Raw genomic sequence first — 9758 nt, forward strand, 5'->3', positions numbered from 1 at the left:
TCCCCACCAAACTGAGCTCTGTTGTCAGGGGGCTCAGCAGCTCTCCCTCCCTTTGTCCTCCAGCCTTCCCGCTTTCCGAGCAGAGCTGTTAACTTATGACCTCCCAGACGCTAAGTCGCGCTTGTTGTGGGAACACAGTCCGTCAGGCCCCTCCGCTTTTGCAAGCCAGACTCGGTGGCTGTGCTTGGCCGGCGAGCCGCCCCTCCGCCCCGGCTCCCTCCCGCCAGTCCGTGGAGCGCACACCGCCTCGCCGCCCTTCCTACCCTCTTCCGTGGGCCTCTCGTCTGCGTTTGGCTCCGGCGACTCCGTTCTGCTAATCCTCTGGCGGTTTTCTGGGTTATTTAGGCAGATGTAGATGGAATCTAAGTGATCAGCAGGACGTGCGGTGAGCCCAGCGTCCTCCTAAGCCGCCATCTTGCCGCCCTCATGACTCCACATTTCCATACAACACTTGATGCTCATCACAAGTGCAATCCTTAATCGATGTCACCTATTAAGTCCATCCCCCCACTCACCTCCCCTCTGACAATCATCAATTGTTCTTGATAGTTAATAGTCTGTTTCTTGGCCTCTCTCTCTCTTCCCCCCCCACCTTTGCTCATTTGTTTATTAAATTCCACATATGAGTATTTGTCTTTTTTGGACTCACTTATTTCACTTAGCATAATACTCTAGCTTCATCCATGTCATTGCAAATGGCAAAATTTTGTTCTTTTTTATGATTGAGTAATATTCCATTATATATACATATATATAATAATAGATAATATTCCATTATAATCCATATATATATATATATATATATATATATAACTCCAATATAATAACACACACACACACACACACACACACACACACACACAGCTAAGGTCATATCCAAAATCTATAAAGAACTTACAAAACTCAACAACCAAAAAATGAATAATCCAACTAAAAATGGGCTACACACACACACACACACACACACACACACACACCACATCTTTGTCCATTCTTCAGTCAGTGGACACTTGAGCTGTTTCCATAATTTGGCTGTTGTAGATAATGCTGCTATAAACATAGGAATGCATATATCCTTTAGTATTAGTGCTTTTGTATTCTTTGGGTAAATTGAGGACAGAGTTAGAGTGGGAAGGAGCTTCTGTTCTGGGTCAGATGTGCACTTTGAGAAAGGTAGTATCATTTGGCAGCACTAATTTAGGGGAGTATAGGAAGCCCTGCCTAGTTATAAGCCTTCTGTCACCCTCATCTTCCTGAAGGAAGTATGAAAAGCTAGAAGACATAGGGAAGATTCTAATTTTCCTGAACGAATTCTTGAGTAGGTTTTGGGTGAGTGATCGAGATTGGGGAGGGAGTACAGGTAAGAAAAGAGACTCAGAGTGTTCTCATCTGACAGAAAATAAATGTTCCTGTTCGAAAGGCAGTGATAGGAGAACTAAGGGATGTAGGGATAATATAAGGACCATGGAATGGTTTAGAACCAATAGAATAAAACTACATAATTTCTGAGGACGAGAGACAGTAAAATGAACACCTAGTATCTAAGATCGGAGAGGATTATAGCTTTGTAGAAGAATCTTCAATATTATTCTAACTACAGGAAGGAACTAATTAGAACATAGATGAACAAATCATGAGGGTGAAAGACATTAAATTGAGGCCATTTCCCCTGGATTTGTTCACTGTCTCTATTGACCTTCCCCAACTCTGCCCTTCTTCCCTACCATGAAAATTTCTTTTCACTTACCTGGCTTAATCACCAACCCAAAAATATGTTTCTCAGGATACTCTGTACATCTCTCTTCTCCTCTTGAGCCCCCTCTGAAATACCTAAACCTATTACCTAGAAGCTTCATTCAGGCCATTCAGTTGTCTTCCTCCCTGTACTACAACCAACAGGGATATGAGAGTGACATAAGGACATGGGACAGCAGTGAGTGGACTCTAGACTGCACGTTGCTTTTCTCTTTTTATATGATAGTAATAAAGACCTCGCATGACTGTAAAGATAGTATTTAATCCAGATATTTATATGTTTATATGAGCATGAGGACACACACACACACACACACACACACACACACACACACACCTAAAAGCCCTCTGAAGAAAGACTACCTTTCTTCTTCCTTTTATTGTTTTTATTGTTATTTTCAAAATAACAGCATATAGTAGAGATTTAAATGAAACATTCTCATACCAGCTTCACAGGGTTACATATTTACCTTCTTTAGAATAAGGATTGTGTATATCGGCTACCTCTACAATTTTTTGCAGTCTGACATAATTAATCCTACAGTTTATGGAAAATCTACCCTGGATGTTGAGAGTAGTTGATTTTTCTTCTACATCTCAAGCACCATAAATGTTTATAACCTGTCCATGCAAAAAGCTACCTCAGATATTTACAATCATCAAGTTTGTTTTCTCCAAGATATACCCATGCGTTAAATGCTGTCAGCACACAAAACTAAATTAGAACTCCAAATAGGTGTTCTAGGCAAGAACTTATTGTTTTCTTCTGTACATTCACCACATATGTAAAACCTTGAGAGCTCAATAAATAGGGAGACAAAACCCGTGTTTGGGGCTCTTATCCTTTGCCGGACATTAGCGTCTCTTGTATCAATTCTGCATCCGCTCTCTTGCTGACAAGAGAGAACTACAGACTCAAAGTCTGCGACAATACTATTGAAAGATGTTAATAAAAGGGGAAACAGTGCAGAATGTATGGGAAGTCTATATTCTCTTCTCAATTTTTCTGTAAATCTAAAACTTTTCTATAAAATAAAGTTCATAATAACAAAACACATTGAAATACCATATATTCACTAGATTGGCTAAAACTAGATACTGTTAACATCAAATATTGGAAAGAATAGAACTCTCATACATTGCTGGATGGAGTGGAAATAGAACACTTTTGAAAATAGTTTGGCAGTCCCAGTCTCATACAAAGTAAATCTATCTATCTATTTATCTATCTATCATCTATCTATCTATCTATCTATCTATCTATCTATGTATCTATCTATCATCTATCCACTACCAGTTTATTCCCTTTGACTTCCAAATCCATCCTTCTTTGCCTTGCTTTGTAATTTTATAAACTTTCTTGTTTTCCAGCAGACACAATGTTAAGCTTTATTAGTGGAAGGTGGTGGAGGGACACTGCAATGCATATAACAGAAGAAGGTCTTTTCCTATTTCTCACCAGGCTTTTCCCCTTGCTTTCCTGTGGCATGCAGAAGTGCTATTTGAGCTTACTTGCCAGGGAGTTTCAGTGGCGTCCCCACAGGTGGAACCCTGGTGAATTCCACCATCACTCCAGTTGACTTCACAGAGAGTCTTTTTTTTTTAATGTTTATTTATTTTTGAGAGAGAGAGAGTGCGCGCACAAGTGGGGGAGGGGCAGAGAGGGAGAGAGAATCCCAAGCAGGCTCCGAGCTGTCAATGCAGAGCCTCATGCGGGGCTCAAATTAGCAAACCATGAGATTGTGACCTGAGCTGAAGTTGGATGCATAACCAACTGAGCCACCCAGGCACCCTGACTTCACAGGGAGTCTTGAACCAATCCAGCAGTGGTTTTCCAGGGAATTTCAGCCCTCCTATCGACAGTTTCTTGCTTGTCAGACAGATCCTTCAGCAACTCAGTGAACCTCTCTCTATTCAGTGGGCCACAGTCATGCCATCTCCAGTGAAGTTTGGGGAACTTGGTGGAGCTCTACTCTTCTAAATTTGTTTTTTCTTTAGATATTCTGCTCAGTCTTGGAGGTAGTGGCTACCATCAGATACACTATTTGAATCTTCTTTGGAACTTTCTTTAACCCTTAGTAGCTCACTCTCTGTTACCGGTTAATAATTATTTATATTAATTTCTTCCAGTAAAATTGCATGGGTTTTGGACATTATAAAAACTACTCACCATTAAAATGAATAACTTACTAATAATTGGTAGCAGTGTAAAAAAGCATTAAAAGGGGGGCGGTGGAAGCCAGGCTAAAGGAGAGTGATTCTATTCACAATGAAACTATGGAATTGACAGAATGAATCTCTAGTGACAGAAAGCAGATTTGTAGGTGACTGGGTTCATGGATGGAGGATTGACACAAACAAAGGTCATGGAAAACTTTTAAGATGATGGGTGTATGTATGTTGATTGGGCAGTGTTTACATACAGACCATATTTGTCAAAATTCTTAGAATTATACACTTAAAAGAGCATTCTTTTGAGCTGTAATTAAACCTCTATAAAATTGATTTAAAAAGTAAAATTTAAAAAGACTAAAGTGACAAAAGACTCAGTAGAAAAAAATAAGCAGAACATCAATGATCTATTCACGATAATGTATAAAATTTTCTCTACATTTGACAACATATACAAGCTGACTCATAACATGTATGTAAACAAACTATAGTGAGATATATTTTCTTATCATTCCACATTGAAAAAATTAAAATATGTGACAAAAATGTGACAACATCAATGCTAGTGGGGATTTAATTGGTACAACCCTAATGAAGGAAATTTTACAATATCTAACAAAATTGCATGTAAATTTATCTTTCAAACAAGCAATCCCCCTTCCATGAATTTACTATATCTCCAGCAATACAAAGATGATTTTGTACAGTTATTTACTGCAATGCCTTTTGTAATGGTAAAATATTCAACCAACCTAAATGCCTACACACTGGAATAGTTCACTGAACTGTGGAACATCCACACAATAGAGCCCTCTGCAGTTTAAAAAAAAATGAGGAAAGTATCAGAACTGATAATGGAGAGATTTCCAGGATATATGGTTACATGAAAAGAAGCTAGTCTATCTAAAGTATGCTATTTTTTTTGTGTAAAAAATGAAGGCAAATATATATGTTTTTGAAAAAAGAAAAATAGTGTTAAATAACAATAATTCAAACAAGTAAATTTATTTTTTTTTTAATTTTTTTTCAACGTTTATTTATTTTTGGGACAGAGAGAGAGACAGAGCATGAACGGGGGAGGGGCAGAGAGAGAGGGAGACACAGAATCAGAAACAGGCTCCAGGCTCTGAGCCATCAGCCCAGAGCCCGACGCGGGGCTCGAACTCACGGGCCGCAAGATCGTGACCTGGCTGAAGTCGGACGCTTAACCGACTGCGCCACCCAGGCGCCCCTCAAACAAGTAAATTTAAAAGATACAATTGGTTTTATTAATTGATTCATGAATCAAGCAGCATCGCATCTAACAACAATAGGGGAGGTCCAAAGGGCTACCAGAAACGTTTTTAAAGGTAGAGAAGGAATGGAAACAAGGAAATTATTAGCAAAGAATCCAGTTTTAGGCTAGGTTACCCTCCTGGCAGGAATGAAAGGGTCTATCAGTAAACTTCGTAGTGCTGAACAGGAAATTTCATGCTAACAGGTTAAAGATTACATTTCTGGGGGACTGAACCCTCAGTTAAGTTAGCTATTAAGTCATGGCTTACTGACTTAGAGCCTTAAACTAAGTGACACCACTTTGGGCCTACAGTTTTCCTTCTAAAGCCTGTCTCCCTTTTTATAAACACTCAGTTTGTCACTTAAAAGATTTTTGTTTTGATTTACAATGCCCAGGTCACCTTGAGTTTTTAAAAGGACAACTCTATCTCTGTCTTTAAGCATAATTTCTTCAATGTTTTGAAGGTACACTATTTCCCAGGCAGGGTGTAAATATTCATGCTTATGTTCTTTTAGGTTTTTCTTTTCCTCTTAACTTTTTTTTAATTTTTAAATTTGATTTTAATTCCAGTATACAATGTTATATTAGTTTCAGGTATACAATATAGTGATTCAACAATTCATATATCACCCACTGCTTCTGACACAAAGTGCACTCCTTAATCCCCATCACCAGTTAACCCACCCACCACCCACTTCCCCACTGGTAACCATCAGTTTGTTCTCTATAGTTAAGAGTTTGTTTCTTGGTTTGTCTCCCTCTCTCCCTTATTTTTTTTCCATTGCTTGTTTTATTTTGTTTGTTTCTTAGATTTCACATATGAGTGAAATCATATGATACTTATCTTTCACTGACTGATCTATTTCACCTAGCATTATATTTCATGTCATTACAAATGGCAAGATCTCATTCTTTTTTATGGCTGAATAATATTCCATTGTGCATATATACCATACCTTCTTTACCCATTCATCCATCCATGGACACTTGGATTGCTTCCATAATTTGGCTATGTAAACATAGGGGTGCATCTATGCCTTTGAATTAGTGTTCTTGTTATTCTTTGGATAAATACCCAGTACTGTGATTGCTGGATCACAGGGTAGTTCTCTTTTTAATTTTTTGAGGAAGCTCCATACTGTTTTCCAGAGTACTACACCAGTTTCCATTCCCCCCAATAGTATAAGAGTTTTCCTCTTCTCCACCTCCTCACCAATATCTGTTTTGTCTTGTGCTTTTGGTTTCAGCCATTCTGGCAGGTATGAGGTGATATCTCATTGTAGTTTTGATTTACATGTCCCTAACGGTCACTGATGTCGAACATCTTTTCATTTGTCTGATGGCCCTTTGGATGTCTTCCTTGGAAAAATATCTATCTATTCATGTCTTCTGCCCATTTCTTCATGGGATTATTTGTTTTGGAGTGTTGAGTTGTATATGTTCTCTATATATTTTGGATACTAACCTTTATCAGATATGTCATTGCAAATACCTTCTCCCATTCCATAGGTCGCCTTTTACTTTTGTTGATGGTCCCTTCAGTGCAGAAGCTTTTTATTTTGACAAAGTCCCAAAAGTTCATTTTTGCTTTTGTTTCCCTTGCCTCAAGAGACATATCTAGAAAGAAGGTTTTTGGAATACAGGTTTTTGGAATATAGTTTTTGGAATACAGGTATTTCACCTCTTAGGTTTGGTTTATTCTCAGGTATCTTATTGTTTTTGGTGCAATTGTAAATGGGATTAATTCCTTAATTTCTTTCTGCTGCCTCATTATTGATGTATAGAAATGCAACATATTCCTCTACATTTATTTTGTATCCTACAACTTTCCTGAATTCATGTATCAGTTGAACAAATTTTTGGTGGAGCTTTTCAGGTTTTCTATATAGAGTACCATGTCATCTGCAAATAGGGAAAGTTTTACTTCTCCCTTATCTATTGGATGCTTTTTATTTCTTTTTGTCATCTGCTGCTGTGGGTAGGACTTCCAGTACTATATTGAATAAAAGCAGCGAGAGTGAACATCCCTGTCCTGCTCCTGAATGTAGAGGAAAAGCTCTTACTTTTTCCCCATTGAGGATGATGTTACTTGTGGGTTTTTCATATATGGCCTTTATTATGTTGAGGTATGTTCACTCTAAAACTACTTTGTTGAGATTTTTTTTTCATGAATGGATGTTGTACTTTGTCAAGTGGTTTTTCTGCATGTCTTGAAATGATCACATGGTTCTTATCCTTTCTTTTATTAATGTGATGCATCATGTTGATTGATTTGCAAACATTGAACCTCCCTTACAACCAAGGAATAAATCCCACTTGATCATAATAAATTATTTTTTTAATGTATTGTTGGATTCGGTACTTACATTTTATTGAGAGTTTTTGCATCCGTGTTCATTGGTGATGTTGGCCTATAGTTCTCTTTTGTACTGGAGTCTTTATCTGGTTTTGGTATCAGGGTAATGCTGGCCTCATTGAATGAATTTGAAAGTTTTACTTCCATTTCTATAATTTTGGACTAGTTTGAGAAGAATAGGTATTAATTCTTCTTTAAATATTTGATAGAATATGCCTGTGAAGCCATCTGGCCCTGGACTTAGTTTGTTGGGAGATTTTTGCTTACTGATTCAATTTCTTTGCTGGTTATCAGTCTGTTCAAGTTTTTTTTTTAATTTTTTTCCTTTTTCAGTTTTGGTACGTTTTGTTTCTAGGAATTTGCCCATTTCTTCCAGGTTGTCCATTGTGTTGGCATATAGTTTTCCGTAACATTGTATTATAATTTTTTTGTATTTCTGTGGTGTTGGTATTTATTTCTCCTCTCTCATTTGTGATTTCAATTATCTGGATCCTTTCTTTTTTCTTTTTGATAAGTCTGGTTAGAGGTTTATCAATTTTACTAATTTTTTTCAAAGAACAGCTCCTGGTTTCATTGATGTATTTTATTTTTGTCATTTTTTTAAAAGTTTTTATATAATTTATTTCTGCTCTAATATTTATTATTTCCTTCCTTCCACTGGCTTTAGGCTTCAATTGTTGTTTTTTTACTAGCTCTTTTAGGTGTAAAATTAGGTTGTTCATTTGAGGCTTTCCTTGCTTCTTAAAATAAGCCTGTATTGCTATATACTTCCCTCTTAGAACAGCTTTTGCTGAATCCCAAAGGTTTTGGACAGTTGTGTTTTCATTTTCATTTGTTTCCTTGTAATTTTATATTTCTTCTTTGATTTCCTGGTTGACCGATTAATTATTTAGTAGTGTGTTGTTTCACCTCCATGTATTTGTGGTCTTTCCGAATTTTTTCTTGTGGTTGACTTCTAGTTTCATAATGCTGTGGTCAGAAAAAAATGCATTGTATGGTTGCAGTCTTCTTGTACTTATTGAGGCCTGATTGGTGACCTAATTATGTGATCTATTCTGAAGAATGGCCCATTGAAAATAATGTGTATTCTGCTGTTTTGAGATGAAATGCTCTGAATTTATCTGTTAATTACATCTGGTCTAGTGTGTTATTCAAAGCCATTATTTCCTTGTTTATTTTTGGTTTATATTGTCTGTGCATTGATGTAAGTGGGGTGTTAATCCCCTACCTTTACTGTATTATCAGTAGGTTTCTTTATTTTTTAAAATTTGTTTATTTATTTATTTTGAGAGAGAGAGCACACAAGCAGGGTAGGAGCAGAGAGAGAGGGAAGAGAGGGAATCCCAAGCAGGCTCCATGCTGTCAACACAGAGTTCAATGTGGGGCTCAGACCCACAAACCATGAGATCATGACCTAAGCTGAAGTCAAGAGTTGGAAGAAGGGATGCCTGGGTGGCTCAGTCAGTTAAGCTTCTGACTTGTGCTCAGGTCATGATCTCGTGGTTGGCGGGTTTAAGCCCCGCATCAGGCATTGTGCTTTCAGCTCAGCCTGGAGCCTACTTCACCTGGAGCCTGCTTTAGAATCTGTGTCTCTCTCTCTTCCTGCCCCTCCCCCTCTCATGTTTTCTCTCTCTCTCTGTCTCTCAAAAACAGATAAACTTTAAAAAAATTTCTTTAAGGAGTCAGATGCTTAACTGACTGAGCCACCCAGGCACTCCTCTTTATATTTGTTTTTAATTATTTTATATATTTGGGGGCTTCCATGCTGGGTGATTATGATATAGTACCCTTCTTTATCTCTTGTTACAATCTTTGGTTCAAAGTCTAAAAAAATAATGTCTAGTTTCTCTGATATACATATCACTACTCCCACTTTCTTTTGACATCCTTGCATGATAAATGTTTCTCCATCCCCTCACTTTCTTTTTTTCAATGTTTATTGATTTAAAAAAATGTAATGTTTATTTTTGAGAGAGAGACAGAGTGAGAGAGAAAAGGGAAGGAGCAGAGACAGGGGGAGACACCGAATCTGAAAAATGCTCCAGGCTCCAAGCTGTCAGCACAGAGCCTGACCTGGGGCTCAAACCCATGAAGTACGAGATCATGACCTGAGCCAAAGTCAGATGCTTAACCAACTGAGCCACCCAGGAGCCCCATGTTTATTTATTTTTTAGAGAGAGAGAAAGAACAGGGTAGAGA

This window comes from Prionailurus viverrinus, chromosome B2 (assembly GCF_022837055.1).
Source record: "Prionailurus viverrinus isolate Anna chromosome B2, UM_Priviv_1.0, whole genome shotgun sequence".
Classification (NCBI taxonomy): domain Eukaryota; kingdom Metazoa; phylum Chordata; class Mammalia; order Carnivora; family Felidae; genus Prionailurus; species Prionailurus viverrinus.